Raw genomic sequence first — 21,749 nt, forward strand, 5'->3', positions numbered from 1 at the left:
AATTTTAGAATATTAATACAAAACACTAATATTAATTAGATTTTAACCTATTTTTTTTTTTTTTTGTTTATTATTAAAAGTTACTACTCCGAAATAATCGTATTACCAAACCAATGCATAGACAATGAAAGAATCGTGTTCTAGATTTAAATGCGATTAGTGCAAGAGGAGGAATGCCCTTTAAACAACTGTTTCTCCTTAAGTATTATAGTCTGTCAACATCTATAGTACGTTGAAAGACAACGTTGCCGAGGCAACATCGTAAGTAGTGAGCACCTACTAAAAGTTATCTCCCCACCACCAAATTCTCACTCTACCGCCTTTTACCCATTAACGATTGCGTCACTGATACCGTGTTGCCGGTAGAGCAAATCTCTGGCGTACATCCAATATCATGCTCTCTTCGACCATATATTAATTATTTTAAAAGATTTTATTCTTCTTTCACTCATCTTACTTCTTCATTTGAACTTTATTAACTCACTTACCTTTTTTCTATGTTTTCTTAAAATATTATATTTCAAAAGATTTATTTGTTTTTACTGTTTATATCTTATTTTTTGTACTTTCAAATTAACCTATATTTCTTATGTAGATTCTTTTTCTCATGAAAGCTTTCAGTACGTTTGAATATTTTCGTCCATGTTTCCATTATTCGTAGTCATTTTATTGTAAAAATAATATTTTTACTGTATTAAATATTCTGATATCTCCATTTCGTTATTTTCTATTTAAATATTCGTTTAAATAAATACATATTTTGTTGAGGAAAAAATCGCTTCGTTGTTTTCTACTTAAATATTCGTTTAAACAAATACATATTTTGTTGAGGAAAAAATCGCTTCGTTGTTTTCTACTTAAATATTCGTTTAAACAAATACATATTTTGTTGAGGAAAAAATCGCTTACAAAATAAAACAAAAATATTTATTGCAACTGCTAGGAAAAAGCTTTTCATATTAAAAATAATACTAACTTATTTATTAACTATAGAAGTTCTTTTTCTTAACTGATAACCCGTATTTATTTTTACTGAATAGCACATTTATATGATTAACATTATTTTTTATATGTTAAAAAACGACATTCGATTATTCTACGCACAGGTTTTATTAAATATGAAAATTAATCAAAAGTAAAAGTCAATCAGATTAGACATTAGAAAAAAAAATTTTTTTTTGTATCAATTATATTATGTAAGATAACACAGCTTATAATAGTGTTAATATAAAAATCGTTTGTTATAAAAAGAGCTTGAGAGAACGGAATTAAATCTTGGTGTGGGAAAAAGTATGTCAAATAATTTATTAACTCTAATGAACTTTTTTTTTTGTAATAACAGATTTAACTAATATAAAATACTATATATTTAGTTGATTGTAGAAAAATTCCATTCTAATTTACTTCCATTTTGCTGGAGTAATTCCGTAATTACAGCTTGAACTTTCAAGATCAAGCTCTTTGTAATATAAAATGACTTGTATAATACGAGATTAGTTTATATTTTTTACGATTCTGTATATAATCCTAATTATACAAATTTACATAATATTAATTGTAATATTATTTTAAATGAATTTCTAATTCAACTATAATATTTATTATTATGATTGTTACTCCTAAATTTTATAATAAATGGTACTAATAAGCGATAATAGTGATAATAATAATAACAATAATAATAATAGTAATCATAAAATTGTATCATATGTTTATTTTTTAATTAAAATGTTACATATTAATAAAATAAGACTGATCTATATATTTTCTTTTTTTTAAACTGAAGTCTGACATGTAATGAAGTTTTAAAAGTGTAAATGATGAGTGTTAAAGTAATTCAGCTTTTAAGAGACGTTGTAAATGAAGTGGGAAGTTACTTCTTTTGTTTATTATTTGCTACTTCTTTTAAACTTTACCCTCATTCAGTACTATAAAAAAAAAAATTATATATATATGTATATATATATATATATATATATATACTTATTTACTTACACCCCGTGTGTTTCAGAATGAATACTGGGTTTTTAAGTTATATAATATTTATTAAGTTTTACTCACATTGATAAATTAATATACACAAAATGAAAAAGCAACCCAAGCAGTTTTTCCGTTAATTGTTTAACACCATTCGTCACACGGCACACACCCAGCCGATAGGAGAGTTCATCCCGTGTTTTAATCAGCAAGTCCGAAGTAAATGATGCGACAGCTGCTTCAATCCTGTATCTCAAGTCGGGAAGGTCAAGTGGTAAAAGTGACACATACACTTGAACCTTTATAAGCCCCCAAAGAAAAAAATCGCACGGGGTCAGATTGGATGAACCTGGAGGCGGCGGCAAACAAGTGCTGGCATCTGGCCCCTGGTGACCGATCCAGCGGTCGGGGAGAATTTCATTCCAATCACGTACAGTGTTATGTCAGTGAGTAGACGCACAATCGTGTTGCCAAATAAAGCTGTGTGGTTTGTATTGCAGTTTAGGAAAGAGCCATATTTGTAGCATGTCAAGATCGTTCATTCCAGAAACCTTTTTTTTTTTTTAAATAACGGCCCGTAAACTTACTGTCGGAATACGGTACATTTGTTTTCAAATACAGCCAGTGGTTTCAAATTGATTATACTATCTACAATGTTATTCCCATTCGGGGGATCACAGCGGAACGCACGTTAAACGATAATTACAGATTAATACTTTGCAAACTGCAAAACACAGAATTTTTTCTGTTGAGGTTTGCCATCTTTGCAACTAGCGCTTTCAAGAGGAAGGTACAAAAAAACAGTTCATGAGTTTTAGTACAGCTAAAACTATTTGAGTTGACCTTTCATTTCATTTATAATTAATGTAAATAAAACTTAAGAATAATGCATAGCTTTAAAATCCCGATATTAATTTTGTTATATTCATTATATATATATATATTATATACATTATATATATGTTGCAGGGAGTTGATAAAAACGGAGATTTGATCAAATCCCTAAAGTAGATGATCAATTAACGGAAGATGAATTTTTTGAATTTTTGATTAAAAAAAAGATGATTTTTTTTTTAAATAACGGCCCGTAAACTTACTGTCGGAATACGGTACATTTGTTTCCAAATACAGCCAGTGGTTTCAAATTGATTATACTATCTACGAATGTTATTCCCATTCGGGGGATCACAGCGGAACGCACGTTAAACGATAATTACAGATTAATACTTTGCAAACTGCAAAACACAGAATTTTTTCTGTTGAGGTTTGCCATCTTTGCAACTAGCGCTTTCAAGAGGAAGGTACAAAAAAACAGTTCATGAGTTTTAGTACAGCTAAAACTATTTGAGTTGACCTTTCATTTCATTTATAATTAATGTAAATAAAACTTAAGAATAATGCATAGCTTTAAAATCCCGATATTAATTTTGTTATATTCATTATATATATATATATATATATATATATATGTATACATATATGTATACATTATATATATATGTTGCAGGGAGTTGATAAAAACGGAGATTTGATCAAATCCCTAAAGTAGATGATCAATTCACGGAAGATGTTAAAATTATAACTCTGTGGGGTGATTTCCCTAAAGAAAGTCAGTGATTTGATCAAATCCCTTAACTGTTTTAGTGAAAAGATGAAATAAACAAGTCAGGACTCGCACAGATCTATGTTTCGCTTGTTACCACTCCCCTTTACCAACCCTGTTCCATCAAAACCGACAAAACTCCAAGACCTACCAAACTTAAATTACTGTCGCTATTTTCACTAGCAAGCGAAGCGATCGTAGTTTAAGTTTTGTTGGATTATATTTATACTTTTAGATTTATTTATTATATAAATTTATATATATATATATATATATATATATATATATGTCGCAGGGAAATGATGAAAACGGAGATTTTATCAAATCCGTAAGGTAGATGATCAACTCACGAAAGATTTTTAAAATTTCACTAAAAATATCCTTTTTGTTTTTAAAAAATATCAGCTTAAGTACCTGTTTCTTTTGTTAATTAATTTCGAATAAATAATTTGTGTTTCAATGACTATTCCTACTATACATTTAATAATGCATGATTTACTAAATAAATAATCATTTCATCTTTTCACTAAAACACTTAGTAAGTAATTTGATGAAATCACTTACTTTCTATTGGGAAATCATCCCACAGAGTTGTAATTTTAACATCTTCCGTGAATTGATCATCTACCTTAGGTATTTGATCAAATCTCCGTTTTCATCATTTCCCTGCTATATATGTATATATGTTACGGTATATTTGAATTTTAATTAATAAATTAGTAATTTATACAGATTGTTAATTTTAAGATTTAATATTATTTAATTCTATTTTTTTTTTTTATCTAATTCGGAGGCAATAAAATAAGTTCACTGAATTTTCACCAAAAGTATGTTTTACTTTATGCTTTCCACTTTCCTCCGTGTTACCTATTCAGCTACATCTATATTTAGGGGAAATTCCTTTAACTTATGTATGAATCTTACGTGTGACTTCTGAATTAAATTTTAGAGGAAATTCGATCTCGCCTAAAATTGAATGATGTTTTTTAATTTGCTTCTGTTATAATATTTTATTACTGATTTAATTTTTATCTAACTTTTTAACTACGAGAGTAAATACTATATTATAAAGACTTTTATATCCATGTTATTTATAATATTTTTATGAAAAGATAGAATATAAATGCAAATTATTATAATTATATTATATATGTTGGCAAATGTATGCTATTTAACTACTCTTACTTGTAATAAATGTATGCTTATTGTTATATTTATAAACAAACGTAAAAATAAAATATGTATTATCAGCTTCTTAATTTTTTCCGAATTATTTCTTGTATTTAACTTTTGTTTTTGATATTTCCTTGTTTAACAAACTGTAATTTAACTTTTTTTTAAATCTTCAATTAATTTTTTTTTTTTAATTAATGCCGTTTGATTCTCATTTTTTCTTTTCTGTTTTGTTGACTGCATCAAGTTTTTTCCAGTGTTGCCATTTATAGGTAATAATATTTTTGTAGTTTTTAAGTGTATTATACGATGAGAAACAGTTTAGGAATATAGACAGAGAGAGTATTACTCAGAAGTATTACTTATCCCATATCATTCATACTGGAGAAATTGAGTAATGAAGTAGTATCTTACTGCCTTCATGACGAACAAAAAATGTATTTTTGAATAAATCAAAATGACAAGTCCTTTAAAATGGAAATGATATTCAATCTTAAAAGACGACAGTCATAAAGTGATTGTCGTTCTTGTAATTCCTGTGGGATTAATTCATGTGTTCTTGCAGTTCCTGTGGGATTATTCCCACAGAAACTGTAATTACTTTATATCTTATTGTAATTGTTTATTATAATTTATTATTGCTTAATATAATCATATAGGCATATAATTAATATTATAGCAGAGTAGAATATTACTCAAAAACCAGTAAATGAAAGTTTTTAAAAAATGGTTTAGTTTTGTATTACTGAATTAAATTTTTATTTGGAAAATGTTCAGTATTTTACGTACAAAAAGATGGTAGCTATGAATATAAGTTAATATGCAACTGAGTTTGAACTATGTATAAGTTTAATTATACAATTTTAAAATAACTGCTTGTATAATTCCAATTAAAATTAATAATAGTCAAAAAATATGAATTTTATAACGTTTCAAAAATATTAAACCTGACTGGGATTCAAACCCAGAACATTCCATATAAAAAGAAGAGATTTTTTACTCACCCTTCCCTAAATATAAAGAAGATTTAGACGGTAAACAGAAATTTATGTTCTGTTTGTATAAAATTAAACAACATAACGAATAATCAACTACGTTGTAAATAAAAATTATTTTTATAAATTAATTGTACATACGTTGAGTGTCATGATCGAACGAGTTGTAGGTCACCTGAAAGAAAGTATTTATTACTACGAAAATCTGATGTAATGATAATCATTCCATATCAATCTTACTGAAGAACATGAGTAGTGAAGTAGTTTCGTATTGCCTACTTAACGAATAAGAAATAATTTATTGTTAAACAAATGAACTTTCCAAGCCCTTTAAAATAAATGTCATATTCAATATTACAAGCAACTGACTATATAACTAAATTATTACGACTAGTATCACTTCATTTCAGCTTCTAAATTTTCTCTTCCGAATTATTTCTTTTTAATAAAACATTCAAAAGAATCTTAATTTTTTTGTACTTTTAACCAACAAAGATTTCAATTAGGAAACGTCGTAAAAAAGGAATAATAATTTTCTTTAAAAAAAATTTACACCATTCGAAATTTTGTATGCGTCATAACATAAGAAATATAATATAAGTAGTCTGAAGTAACAAAATAATCCCTTACTGTGGGGGAAAATTATATACATATGACTCCCTCAGTTGTATATATAATTGCGTTTAAGTGGTTGCATTATATACGCTGACTGCTTGATTATTATTTAATTAATTACTAATCATTAATTAATCATTTTTCTTCCTGATTAATTATTCACATAAAATTCTTTTCCTATATTCTTCTTTATTTTTTCACTTTTTAGTAAAATAATTTTTGAATAATATTCAATGGTTAATCTCTTCTTGGCTTATTTTTATGGTAGCATTCCTTCTTTATTTTATGTTTGATTTCTATTTATTCTTAAAAATAATGTTTTTTAAACCTAAATTCTTTGTAATCTCTTTTATTCATTACTTACTTTTCGAAAATTTTCTTTTCTAATTTAATGTTTAATGGGGAACTTTTCCTACTAATAATCTTAAAAATCTGAATTATTTTTATCAATGAATTATTATCAATCTATCAAGTGATAGAATTTTAAATTTATATATTCTTTTTTTGCGTTATTTAATATATTTTTAGTTTTAGTATATAAATAAGATTAGAAATTCCCGGCTTCTAGTTTTACAAATCTTCTTTTGGTTTTATTTTTATATACTTTTTTTGCAGTAAAATAAACTCAATCTTCAAAGCAGTAGATACACTGTGAAAAAAAAATAGTTTTTAAATTTTTAAATAAGAAGTACGTCTTATGTTTTTTTTTTTTTAAACGAGGTTATTAATACTCCTTAATTATTTAATGTATTAAATAATATGTGTTACCAGGATTCTTTGACATTAGATCGTGGGAGGGGGGTTTATTCCTCAGAACTCTGCTATGGACCAGTCCTGTAATCAATTACCTCTGCGGACCTTATGGCTCCGGACCCTATAACCTTCGCCTTATTTGCTGATGACACAGTGACCCTGGCTGTTGATGAACACCATATTGTTCCTCAGAGAAGCTTCAAGAAGTTTTGGCGTTAGACGTGATCGAAGACTGGGTAGCAAAGTGAAGAATAAAAGTAAATTATAATAAATCGAGTCATGTCACTTTTCGTTAAAAAAGGGTGACTGTCCACGGATCAATCTAGACGGTGTTTTCATCCCGTATTCTGACCGAATACGGTACCTCGTGCTCCATCTTGATCGTCGCTTGACATGGAAAAACCATACGAAATAGAAGAGAAGACAGCTAAACAGCAACTTTGTTGGTTACTAAGCAGGAATTCATATTTATTCCTGTCCAACACACTTTTAATACATAAGGTCATTTGAGCGTTGTAACAACTATGGGGTACGACAAGCGAGAGTAAAATTAAACTTATACAAGATTCAAGAATAAGGTGGCGGGAATGATTACAGAGACAACGTGGTTTACACGGAACTAAGAAATTGTCTTAATTGCTTAATTGTCTTGTCTTAATTGTCTAAGAAATTGTTGGAATTGTCTTATGTCCACGAGGAAATATAACGATTTAGTTCACTTTACAAACAACGGCTAGGTAATCAGTCACCTAAACTATCTACCATTGAATATTCTAGACAACAGTGAGGATGTCGAGCGACTCAAACGTTTTCACATGCTAGACCTGGGGTGACTGAGTAACTCTTGGCCTGGAACGACATCACTTAAGTTATGAGCATTTTCTGTATGCCTTGGTGAAAAGAGTAAATTCCTTTTATAAGGAAATTCTGTTACTATTTTCTTTCTCTTTTCCTTTGTTTTGTAATAGAATGTTCAAAACGTGACGCAACCTTTTGAAAGAATGTTTCCTTTTTACTTCCTTGTACGAAGTAAAGGAAGAATTGTGATCGTGAATTATTTCAGTTTTCAGATTTCAACGGAAATATCCATTTTTGTTGTAACATCTAGTTGTGCACTTCCCTTTTTGATTCCAGTCGACTGAACCAAAGGTGTTTAAGAAAGTCCAAAATCCAAAATAATGTGGATTTTGGAATTTTTCTTAACTGCAGTAATAAGCTGTCATTGAGGGCTTTTCAACGACATATCATAAGTGGTACTTATTTACTTATTTTCATTGGTTCCCTAAATGAAATTTTAATTAATGTAATATTTGGATCTTAGAAGGGGAAGACACGTCGGTTTGAATCTGACTTCAATTCCTTTTTTTTCATTTAAATAATTCAACAAAAACAATAAAAAAAAAATTGAAAAAATATCAGAAGTTATTGACGAAATAAAATTTTATGTACTTTTCATTTTAAAAAAGTGTGTATATGTAATTTAATAGGCGTACAAGTAAGTCATGTGGTGCAAACATCTGATTATTTTATTGCTGGTTTAATTGAGGAACATTGTGGAAAAAGCTGAATAATCGCAACACACAAGTAAGTTTCTGCCGGGTCCCTAGCCACGTAGGGATTCCGGGTAATGAACATACAGATTCCGCTGCTAAAGACGCATGTAATAAACCTCCTTTCACCAATAGTGTTGCTACTTCTGACTTTATTAATTATATAAAACAGTCTTTCCGAGCAAAGTGACATTAAAGATTTTGTGTTGTCATGGGTCTAATCATACTGAAAAACTCGTCATGAAGAAATGGTCCTCTGTGAATTTCGGATAGGACATACCAGAATCACGCACGAGTACCTCATGTCAGAAGCACATGCACCACCATGAGTACGATGCAACTGCCGCTTGACTGTGCTCCACATATTAATAATGGATTGCATATGTTATACGGCGTTCCGTCGTAAATTTAAATTGCCCAGAAATATCCGTCAAATCTTGGACAATGACAATGTATATTTAGATCGGATGTTTATATTATCGATTCGTGTTTTTCTTATACATGACATTTTTTAAGTTGCATGTAGTTTTTTATATTTGAATAGTTTTTAGTGTCTGTTTTTAATTTAATTTCTATGTTTTATGTTGGGTTTTTTCTGTTGTCCGAGAAGAAGGTCCCTTCTCGGATTTTGTTAAATTCTATATTTGTGTAAATTTTATATTGTTTTTTGTGTTCATTTTTATGTTTCGTTTATATAGTTTTATCGTTTTTTTTTTTTAAGATTCCGACTGTGATATTAGTTGTAAGTTTTTAGTGATACTATTTTTAGTTTTTATTTCATTTTTAATATTTTAGTTTTTATGTTAGTTGTTAGTCTTTTTGTTATCCATGAAGGGTCCCTTTACACCCCTCTTGGACTTCGTAAAATTTTATTTATTTTTAGTTAAATTTTATATATATATTTTTATTATATTTACGATTATTTTAATTCTATGTTTACAGCTGTGATATTAATTTAAAATGTATTTTAAGATAATTTTTATGTGTGATATTAGTAGTAAGTTTTTTTTATAAATTTTTTTTTTCCGGTCGATGATAACGCGAAAGCATTTTTCGCCCTCCCAAAAAAAAAAGTTATGCTCAATCCAGAATGCCTTTGATAGTAAGTATACCAAACAAGTCGTCCATTAAGCGGCTGTGCGACAAGAGACAGGGAATGTGGCAGATACAGCCAACAGTGGTCGACCGAAAGTGCTAACCCCAGAAAAGTTGATCGACATGCAAGCTGCATATTCTTTTAGTCACAAGAAGTTTGTGCGACGCTTATCTAGCCAGTCTGGTCTTTCCGTTGGTAGTCCCTACACGTCATTGCTCAAGTGTTTAAAGATGCATCCATACAGAATTCACGAATTGTTATCTACAGACACTGGGAAAACGTGTAGCTTTCTATCAATGGTTCATGTGATCTCTAAGTCTAGATGAGGGAAGAGCTCGATGACTGGTTTCGGTCTAACGAGGTATGGTTCCACTTTGATGTATACGTGAATGCATAAAATTCACGCATTTGGTGTACACATCAGCTGCACGGACGGGGGCGTTTGGTGTGAAATTTCACGTAGTGAATCTTCACCACATTCTTTTGTGACACAGTGAACAGTAAGCGTTACATACAAGTGGTGCAACAATTCAATTTATAAATGCTATTCCTGTAGAACGGCTAGAGTACACATGATTTCAGTAGGAGAATGCTACGGCTCATACAACCAACACTATGACTTTCATGGATCTGTTTCGTCATGGACAAGTGATTTCGAAGAGGTTGTGGACTCCTAAGTCCCTGATGTACCCCCTCATGATTTTTTTGTGGGAATATTTTAAGGATGTTACTTACAAAACTCATCCTCACACCCTACTCCCGATTTTCAGAGCGAAATTGAAGATTTGTCGGTGGAATTCGTCAACAAACATTACAAAATGAATTTTAGGAGCATGCAACGCCTTTTCAATTATGTGAATTGCATAATGGAGTCCACTTTCACAACTGTTGTAACTTAGTCATTTACCCATAAGATTATATAGCTCTTTAAAAATATTGTATTATTTGTTAGGATTTTACAAACTTTTGTACTTTTTATGGAGTGAATTTGTTGTAGTGCATTTATTCAAATGAGCTTTTGTATTTATATATTGTAATAATTATATCATATCGTCTATGTTTTTTTATTCGTTTGTCTTCTAATGTTATTTGGTTTTTTGTTAGTTTTACGGATTTTTGTACTTTTATGGAGTGAATTTGTGTAAGTACATGTATGCAAATGAACTATTATATTATGTTTGTACGTTTTATTGGATGTTTTATTATCCCTCATCAAGTTCTTATTTAAATTTTATTTACGGTTCCTTTTTGAAACCGATTGAAAATGACTGAAAAAAATATATGGAAATTTATAAATTATTTTTTATCTTAAAATTACAGAAGCTTTTTATTTAAAATAAATAATAAGTTATCGTTAGTATTTTTGATTAGTAGTAATCGAAGAAAATTATGTAATGAAGAAAAATTATTTTTATGATTCCAGAATAAATAAAGGATTATATAAACGAATACTTTATAAATTGAAGAATCGAAATTGGGCACCAATTTAAACATAACTCTAACAATGGTTTTAATAATTGAAGGATAAGGAGGTGAGTGGTTTTCATAGTTTAGTTAGAGTTGATTGATATTCAATTAATAATTTAGCCGGTTCATCTTAATTATAAAATTTGCTGCACCCTTTCAAGTGCATTTCATGAACTAAGCATATTGGATAATTTGAGATAAGTTTTGATTCGCTCAAAGTTTAATCCTTACCGATGTTAATTAATTAAATGAAATAAACTGTCATTATTTTCACTCAATTTATTGAACATAATCATTGATTTATAAGAATGTTCAATATTTAACTTTTTAATAAATTTTTTAGGTAACTATCAGGTTTACTTTGTTTTGTCTACAATTTTTACCGAGTTCGTGTATAAAATAAAGAAATCATATTATTTCTATTAAGAAAGCGACATTTTGAAATCTATTCGCAGTAAATTTGTTGTTATTCAACTGTTTTTTATCATTAGCTAATTAATAGCTATAGGTATTGCCTATAGCTGAATTAAACATGCAAAAATATTTTTTTTTAGTAATTTATTAATATTTATATACACTTTTTTTAATTCTTTTTTATTTATTTTAATACCACCTTTATTCTATAAAACGTTATTATTCTTCGCATAATTGGGTATTTAAACTTTAATAGTACTTTTTAGTAAAACTGAATTTGTTTTGAGAATTTTTTTGTTGAGAGGATTACATGGCTTGGAAATACAAAAGGGCTTTACTCTCATTTAACCAATTAAGTCTGTTATTTTTTCAGTAAAAAAAAATCCTTTAAAAATTAAAAATTAGCAATTTCACAGTGATATAATTTTTTATTAATTAAGGAAGCTAGTGAGACAGGAAGGCCTATAAAACAAAAATTCAGAACCTACTCATTACCACTGTATTTTATTGTAGAGCAAAGCAAAGTTATCTTAGACAACCACCGCGCAGTATGATCATAAAATGCTAGACGGGTGAGAGTAAGATTGGGTCTGTGGTACATACGAACGCCTGCCCCCGCATGCACGTACGCATTCCATCGGAGCACTCAATACACATAGATGATGAATGGAAACAAGGCGCACTGTTTTTTATTTTTCACGAAATTTTTTTTCGCATATTTTATTTATTCTTTTATTTATAAAATGTTTTTTTAAATTCTCCATTTTATTTTTCAGAAAGGAAAAATAGGATAGTATTGATCGAATAGGTTATAAATGATACTGTTTTATTTTTTTTTTTAATAAACCATGTTTTATTTTAGTCTGTCAAGTGGGTCAATGCCATCCACAGCACCGCAATTACATACATTATCAGTATCGTCGCTATCTGATATTTCAGACTAATCGGCATTATTATCGCTACCATTAGTTACTATAATAAAATTGTCAGCTTGTATATCTGCAACTGCATCCGTCTCTAAATACGCCTTTTCAAATTTTAAAACATGATCGCTACATAATTTCCAGTTTTCAGCCGTTAATTCAGGAAATTTTTCTTCTGCCATTTGCTTAACTTTACCAATATTTTGTCGAGGTAAATCATTCTCTTCAGCTATCTGATTCTTTACTCTTGACCAAATCAGCTCGATCGTGTTATGACAGGATGGTATGCTGGCATTCTTAAAACACTGTGACCGTGATATTTCAATGTCAAAATAAAATTGTTCGTAGCGCACTTTATATAACTTTACCAATTGATAAAGTTGGACTTTTAACATGTGCGATGAGCATGAAATATTTCTAGTTTGCAATCATTCTAATAGCATATGCTTTCTACAATTTGAGTTCGGAACCTGATGTAATTTTTTATTATGTAAGATGCATTGTCGAAAACTAAAACTGAACTAGCTGGAAGATTTGGAATCAATTTTTTTTCAGCCATTTTTCATAGTTATTGGAATTCATATCGTCATGGTAATCATCTTGTTTCTGACACGATTTGAATATTAAAAAAGCTTTAAGGACTTCTCCAGTTTCACCTCCAGCGTGCACCATTATCAATCTCTGTTGTTTGAATATAGATTTCTTGTAATCATGAACAGACTCATCAGTCCAACCAAAACCTTTTGCTTAAGTTGAATAAATGTAGGATTCGTCAGAAAAAATAATTACTCGCCCAACGATGGCCGAGTAATTATTTTTACTTCTCTAAATGTTGCAAATAATTTCCGCATTTTAAACGAATGTCGTATTTTTCCACTAACAACTTTCTGTTATAAACAGTTTTTTTTCCACATAAAGTCCTTATTCCATAAAAGTTTTCTTAACATTTCACATGTAACTTCGAAATCCAAATCTTTAATTAAATCTTTGTTGAGGCATTACTACTGTAATTCTATGCACTACAATTGTAACTTAAAATACACCAACTGCGAAAGTAGTATTGAAAATACTATATTTTAAACTGTGAAAGGAGTATTGATAAATACTGTTTTAACAAAAGGCAATACTACTTTATTATAACCAAGCGAAGCACTATACAGGAATGCTACCGATGGTTACCTTCACCTACACAAACAAAAAAGTTGTTCTACTGCTCATCGTTGGGTTTACGCTAACTTTGACGCCCTTTACCTATTAAAGAATATAATAGGGCTGTCTCTTGAGATATATACTTTTTTCTAATATAGTAGAGCATGAAAAGTGGAGATCCAGCAAAAACCTCTAACAAAAATGTGTGTGTGTGTGTGTGTGTGTGTGTGTGTGTGTGTGTGTGTGTGTGTGTAGTCCATAAGGTGCTAGTACCGAAAGGACTTCAGCGGACAGACTGAATCACGCCGGGAGTACGAGGCTCAAAAGCTTAGTCTGCCACGGTCAGACCCAGTAAATAACTTTCACGCTGGCCCATAAGGATAGGAACGCAAATCACCAAATCCGTCCATAAATAAAACTTAAAATTTATAACCGCCACTAAATAACCGATGAAATCCACCCCATAATAGAAAGATACAGCAGCAAGGGACATTGTCCAGGCTCTGCAATCTGTAGGGAGAAATATTGAAACTCCCGCCATTCTTGCGTTCCGTTCCGTTCCGTGTGTGTGTGTGTGTGTGTGTGTGTGTGTGCGCGCGCCCCCCGCTATTTTTTTTGTCTAATAAATTAAAATTTTGTATGATGAGTTTTCCTAAGAGGCATTGAAGTCATTATTTGTTTTTTTAAATTATTTTACAAGGTGGGTAAAGTAGAGATAAAGGATGCATCTAAAAATGTCCAAAGAGTAATGCTTTTCCAAACCTATTTATTAACTGTTAGATATAATTAATATATGAAAAATAATTTTAAAACCATCCTCTCCAAAAAAATATCTAGATTTACAAATTCCAATACGAAAACTGGATTTCAGAAATTTTACTATAATATATAAGTTATAAGTTAATATATAAGTTAATTATTAATGTAAAGTATGTTTTAGAGATGCTAAGGACATAATTTGACAAGTACTTTGAAATAAGTTGGAGAGGCCAAGAAATTTCAATAGTTCCTTATATCTCAGAACTGCGTTTACAGATAAGCTACAAATCTGGTAAGATGGCTTCCATTTAGAGGAACTAAAGTCATTACAATTATAAAAAGTTCATTGAATATGTAAGGAGATATACTGGTAATGGTAATGCATGGTAAGTAGCTTCATAAATCATTAAAATTATTGAAAGTTTTTCTTATTATTTAATTATTTTTTTTAATTTAAGTAATATTTTCCAATAAAGACAATTTTCAAAAACCTCTCCATCTCTCAAAAATCTAATAAAATAAGAATTTCAACCAATTTTGATTTTCACTAATGTTTTGTGGTTTAATTAGCTGGAAACGTATGCAACTCTTCTGATTTATCCGTATAGATAGAACAAGGTTTTAAATAAACCTTTAAGTATAACAGTTTTTTACTTACTAATGAAGGGAATTTTCGGATGAAGGATTTTTTTTTTGGGGGGGGACGAACAGGAATCGAACAACCTCTACTCACCCTTGTCCGCCTCCCTACCACGAACAATGGCCTCCACCGTAGCAGCTACGGCTTTCCACGCAGCCTCCGACTCGAGCATCTCGGTAACCACGCTTTCAGCCAACTCCCCGGACTCCTGGACTACTGGGCGCCGTACATCATACCAGCGTCCACACCAGAACACCACATGTTCCGGAGAGTCCCAATCCTTTGCAGGTAAGCGCCAAAGCAACCGTGGCCACTCAGAAACTTAGCGAGTTCGTACGACAGGTTTCCGGACATCCTCCCTATCCAGGTCTTGATGTATGGGATGAGGGATCTCGTCCATCCACCTAACTGCGACGCCTGCCACCTCTCTTGATACTGCCCGATAAGCCAATCGCGAGCGACACTTGGCAAAGCACCCCGTTATCTCATCGCCCTCTCCTCCGCCATGTGACTCAGGGGCGGCACCCCGGCGATGATAAACACGGCCTCGCTGGAAACCGTCCTATAGGCACGTGCGATCTGCAAAGCCAGCACCCGCTGCAAGCCGTCTAGGAGCTCCCTGGCCCGCCTAGTACTAAGAGCCCTAGCCCAAACCGGTACCCCGTACAGGCAGACCGATCATGCCACCGAAGCAAGAAGTCCTCTTCTTCCAGTGGATGGGCCATCCCGATTCCGCATCAGCTTGGCTAGGGTATCAGCCGTTATCCTAGCCTTTCTTACTGCTTCTCGGACATGCTCTTGGAACGATCTTCGGTGGTCAAGCCACACTCCAAAGTAGATGATGGGTTACGTGAGTTATACCCTGCTAAAAAACCAAGGCTCATTAATAATACTGTTTTTGGATTCGAAGAATTAGGTTCCACTTTTTGATAAATTTTTAAATTCTTGAATAAGATATATTATTTTATTTATCATTCATTTTTACGCAAAGGGTGCTGAAAACGGCGAAATGAAGGTAGGTAAGTGGGATGACATAATTAATACTGGATGAGCAACTTAAAACCAAACCAATCCGACTCAAAATGGAGTTATTTGGATATTTCCTTTAACCCTGCTGCCATCGCTATTACTACTAGCGCCACAATCGGTTGCATATGTTATTAGTCTCGCCTATTGTTTTCAGTTGTAAACTGTTCATGATTCAGAGCAATATAGTTAGCAGTTCCTTGCAGTTGAGTTTTCTAAAATTCCTCATTTGATCGAGGAAAGGAACTTATTTTAGTCGACGCGTATGTGCGTTCTGATTCCTTTCAAGAAATGGGTCAAATACTGGTGGAAAGGTTTTAAAAATATTAGAATCCCAGTAAAGTTATTCTGCCAAATGATTTTTACCAAATTGTGTACATTTAATGTAGTTTAAAAATGACGTATAACGGGGTCGGTTTCAAACGCAAAACAAAGTAGGCGACCTTTTATTAGGGCTCCAGTGAGCATAGCCGTTATTCAAAGAAGAAACTCTGACGGTCTGTAAAAATCTACGTACAATTTATTACAACAAAGTGGTTTAAGATATACATCTTTCCGCAAGATTGTTAATTTTTTGTATAATTGAAACCGTAACATGTAACAAAAAACGTGACTGATGAATTAATTCACTACAGAAGCTTGTAAGGAAGTTTGTCCGTGGGAACATGAATATGGAAATTTGTGGCTTATGAAAAATGCAATGATTGACCAAAATTCCAACCCGGGACCTCCAGATGAAAGGCCGAGTCGCTACCACTTTGCCACGTGATTGGCAATAACTGTGTAATAATTTAAGAGAACAAAATACCGGAGTCGAATTATTGCGTCCGGCTTCTCAAAAACACTGTCGATGGACAGATATATCCAATGCTGTATTTCATGTAAGACGAGACATTGTTTCATTTATCTTAGCAGGTTAATTTGCACAGTTAATAATGGATAATTGAAAATCTTCGCTCAAATATTTGGAGCGTCACTTTACGATAAGAAAGTTGGGTATGTTCGGCTGTTTCGACTTATCGACTTTTCCAGTACGCATACATTTTTTATGTATTATATAACATAAATTTTATATATTTAATAGTTACAGAAATAAAATAATTGAACAATAATTTATTTTACTGAAAAAAAAGCATTTTATAAACTTTTCACAATGTTTTATATTTACGATAGGATTATCATAATTGATCTGAATGCTCTTTTCTGTCCTTCCTAGCATCTCACTTTACAATTTATGGTTGATGTGTTACGGAGTATCTCAATTCTCAAAACTACCTTTTAGCATTGAATCTTCCGTTGTTGGGATGGTCGAATAAATAGCGATGTTAATCTCCTCCCACTCCCCATTCCTCATGATCTCTTCTGCTGTGGATTTATCTATGAAAATATTACATTATGAAAAAAAGGAAGTTGTTTAAATCTTCTAGTAAACATGGAAAAATTCAAGCTAAAAATTAAAAAGACAGAAAATAATTAATGAATAAAAAAACATTTAATCCGCTGAAATATTTAAAAATCTTAAATTATTAAAATAATGAATCACAAGAATTAGTTTCAATAAATTTTACAACCATTAGACTGGTGGGGAGGAAGCAGGAAAAGCCATGACAATAGGATGGGGAGTGGGAGCGTCCTTATTTATTCGACGGTCTCAACCCACAGAGATCCAGTGCTAAAAGCTGATTTGACATTGGAAATATTCCGAAACGTATCATCAACTACCAATGTTAGAGTTTCATTGCTAGGAAGGGTAGAAAATAACACTCAATATTTGGTTTTTTCCAATAATAATTAGGATACGAGAATTATTGACTACACCTAGATATTTTATAAATTTGTGTTTTACTCTTTAAAAAAATTATTAATAAAATGTAATGTTGGAAATTTATTTTTTTTTAATTTTAAACTAAATGAAAAAATAACACTATACGAAAAAACCATTCACCTATGAATTGTTTTTTTAATGTAAAAAACCGTTTACCCTGAACCTGTATACAGGTTATAGATTTAATTTTTAATGATCACAAATTCAGATTACATTAGTTGCTTATTAAATTTGTGAATCTATTTCTTGATTTTTAAGTAAATCAAGAGACCTTTGCGTAAATTAAATTATAGGACAAAATTGTCGTTGTTTCGATTAACACATATTTATTCGACCGGGATTAGACGGATTGTCTTTCTCTACGAGGGTCAGGATGTATAATATAATCTATGTTTAATGTTACCTGTTTCCATTTGAGAATGAGCTTATCTTTATCAGGCAAAGACGATAACTGTTATTTCTAAATATCTACTGTTTATCAACTTGATTTATTTACAAACAGGCCCGCCTGTTCTTGCAAAAATTTAAGAAATATATTATTTTCAATAATATTACATCTAAGTAAAGCAACTGTAGGAACATTGTTGGAAATAGGTTTATGTTACAAAATTATAAATTCTTCCTTTTTTTACACCATTAGAATTATAAAACTTTGATAATTTGATAATCCTTTCATATTCCGTACCGAAAGCATTCTTACATAAGAATTTAATTTTGAAATTATGATTTCAAATTGTGTGTATCGTTATATCTAGTAACTGATTTTCGAAAGTCCGTTGGCTGGATGACGTGATCTCGTACAACTTTATACCTCCTGTAATAATTAATTTTTGTTTAGATTTCATAAGAAAGATATACTGTAATGGTTACCGTGATTCGACTTCCGGAAAATTTCGACATACATTCGCGTTTCACATCCCCCAGACCCTAAAACCACCGTCAGTTAAAAAGTTAATACATTTTTATGTATTTATATATATATATATATATATATATATATATATATATATATATATATATATATATATATATATATAGAACGGATCGTAATACCTCAGAAGAAAGAATTGGAAGGTTTTGAAATGCGATGCTAAGGAGAATGTTAAAAATCAGATAGGTGGATAAAGTGACAAATGAAGAGGTGTTGCGGCAAATCGATGAAGAAAGAAGCATTTGGAAGAATATAGTTAAAAGAAGAGACAGACTTATAGGCCATATATTAAGTCATCCTTGAATAGTCGCTTTAATATTGGTGGGACAGGTAGAAGGGAAAAATTGTGCAGGCAGGCAATGTTTGGAACATGTAAAACAAATTTTTAGGGATGTAGGATGTAGGGGATATACTGAAATGAAATGACTAGCACTAGATACTTGATAAGCTACTAGATACTAGATCTTGAAAAGCTGCATCAAACCAGTATAATGAGTGAACACAAAAAAATATATATATCTTTCACTTTCTTGTGGACATGATAACTACCGTAATTTTGCTCCAATCACTTTCAAATTTATACATAAAATATAACGAACTAAAATCTCGGTCGAATTTGTTAATGGGCAAAATCGAAGCAAGTGGGTGGAAATGGGAGGGCTTTTTCGAAAAACGAAAATATCGTTATATCTTTCTTATTAAATAAAATATCGAATTCGTTTAAAGTTCCACTATTCTTTGGATAAGCGCCTAAAACTTATTTAAGAAAAGTCATTTGAAATCACCAACCATTGGTCCAGAGGGTTGAAAAAATGGGGTTTCGAAGACAAAAAAAAACTCTCTTAACAGACAGTATCGAATCGGTTTAAAGTGATCGTTTGTTCTCTAAAAATTACCTAAAACCTTTGTCTGAAAAGAAATTTTGATATGACCAACCCTTAGGCAAGGGATGACCAAAATGTTACTGGAATTATAAGAAGATAGGGCTTGACGTATGCTAAACATGTGTAACCTTTTTCACATGCAACCATTGTCGTATTAGATAAATTTGAAGTTTTTCTTAACTTTAAGGTGGAAATCTTTTTTATCCCCTTCTTAGCGCCGGTGAAATCGATCTCCGCCTTCCGGCGAGGCAAAAGGTATTTTTTTATTTTCAATTGGTTGGGTGAAATTTAACTTAGTCAATCATTTTTTAAATTTATCCTTTTAATTTTAATTGAAATCGCACAAGTTAATCTACATCGGAAGCCAAGTTTACTGAATTTTGTTTATTTTTAAATTACTTTTATATTGTATTTTTGTTACGGTATATGTAAAACTGAAAATGTTTTTTCTTGTGTTTGTCCCATTCTATCAGAGCAGATTTTTATACAAAAAAAAAAAATAAAAGAATTTTAAATGGAAATATCTAAGTTGTTAAATATGAACCTAGCTCTTTCTGCATATAGAAATCCTATAATCTGATATTTTTTTAAGTTATAAAACACTTAAATGTATTGTTCGAGATTCTATTTTACTTATCCGTAAATATTTATTCATTGTTGCAATATGGTTAATTTTGTGAAGGTGTAGTAACATAGAGTGATTAATATAAATAATATATTAACAATGACGTTTTCGTTTACTGATTTTTTTTAAAGAAACCTTTGTAAATTATATGTAATTTGTTGCATTCTATCATTTCTTTATTTTGTAATCTTGTTTTCATGATAATTGATTCAGGCTAAAAGTGAACACATTACGGTTAAATGAGTATCAATAAGAATCACTGGTTTTAAACAATAAAAATCAGCTAAAAACTGTTAAAACTAAAGATGAATATGTTTTATTTACGCATTCACAATTTTTAATTAACTATTAATAACTAATAGTTTATATTTCCTAATGATTTATAAAGTTTATGCTCATTTACCGACTGCAGCGGAATAATAATGAAAAATCAATTCTATAAATATTTATTGAAATATTATTACAATTAACTGTGTTAGAGAGGCATTCTTCATATAATTCAGGCAGCTGTGCGCATGGAATTCATACATCCACCTCGAAGCATAAGCCTATTTCACATATTGAACAGTGATGGAGAAATACCTTTATACAGTGTATAGAAATATCTAATACCGACATTCCGATTTCCAGTTGAATGATTAAACTGTTAACTTATATAACGTCAGATTTATAAATTGAGTTTTATAAATTTTTTAACTAAATTTATTTTTGAAAATAAATGAACTTATAAAATTCTAATTTTATGAGATATCTAGGTTTTTATATTCCTACTCAAGTTACACAGCGTAAAGTTAAAGCTTGTTTCGTCTTAGATATAATGATTACATTTTTACACTCTTTCAGGAATGGATATAAAAAACTTATGAACCCTTTATATGAATTATAAAGTACTTTCTTGAAATTCAATTGTTTCATTTTTTGTATCGAAATATAATTTTTTTTTTAATTTACTTCAGATAATATTTCACTGTTGTAATTAAAGAGTACGTAGTATAATCTAAGCAGTCATCGATTTTGAACATATATGTATGAATATTTTTAATTTTACTCATTAAAAAAAAAAAAAACAATATTTTCAAAAGTTTAATTTGTTACACTTTATTACACTTTTTATTCAAATGTAGTATTGTGCAAATTTTATTTCAAAATTAGAAAAGAAGACAAAGATTTGCGTTGAGATGTTCAGTAATAATCATCAGATTCCGAGCGCTTGTTTCCAGCCAGCCATTATTTTATACAATTCACACCTAAAAATTATAGGTTTTTATTACTTTGCCGTCTAGATAGAGCTATATCTCTAGAAGGGAAAGTATTGTAATCGGTCCAATTTGGGCACATGCTCTT

General features: G+C 30.6%; 1 protein-coding gene across 1 annotated transcript in view; it reads left to right on the forward strand.

Moving 5' to 3' along the window:
• LOC142330555 (LHFPL tetraspan subfamily member 6 protein-like) overlaps window positions 1–11,299 on the forward strand; it is a 347,661-nt gene extending 336,362 nt beyond the window's left edge. Inside the window, exon 6 of the mRNA XM_075375905.1 lies at window positions 11,186–11,299. The gene's annotated coding sequence lies outside the window, so the exon portion shown is untranslated. The remainder of the gene's footprint in view (window positions 1–11,185) is intronic.
• The last annotated feature ends 10,450 nt before the right edge of the window (window positions 11,300–21,749 follow it).

This window comes from Lycorma delicatula, chromosome 9 (genome assembly GCF_047948215.1).
Source record: "Lycorma delicatula isolate Av1 chromosome 9, ASM4794821v1, whole genome shotgun sequence".
Taxonomy (NCBI): Eukaryota; Metazoa; Arthropoda; class Insecta; order Hemiptera; family Fulgoridae; genus Lycorma; species Lycorma delicatula.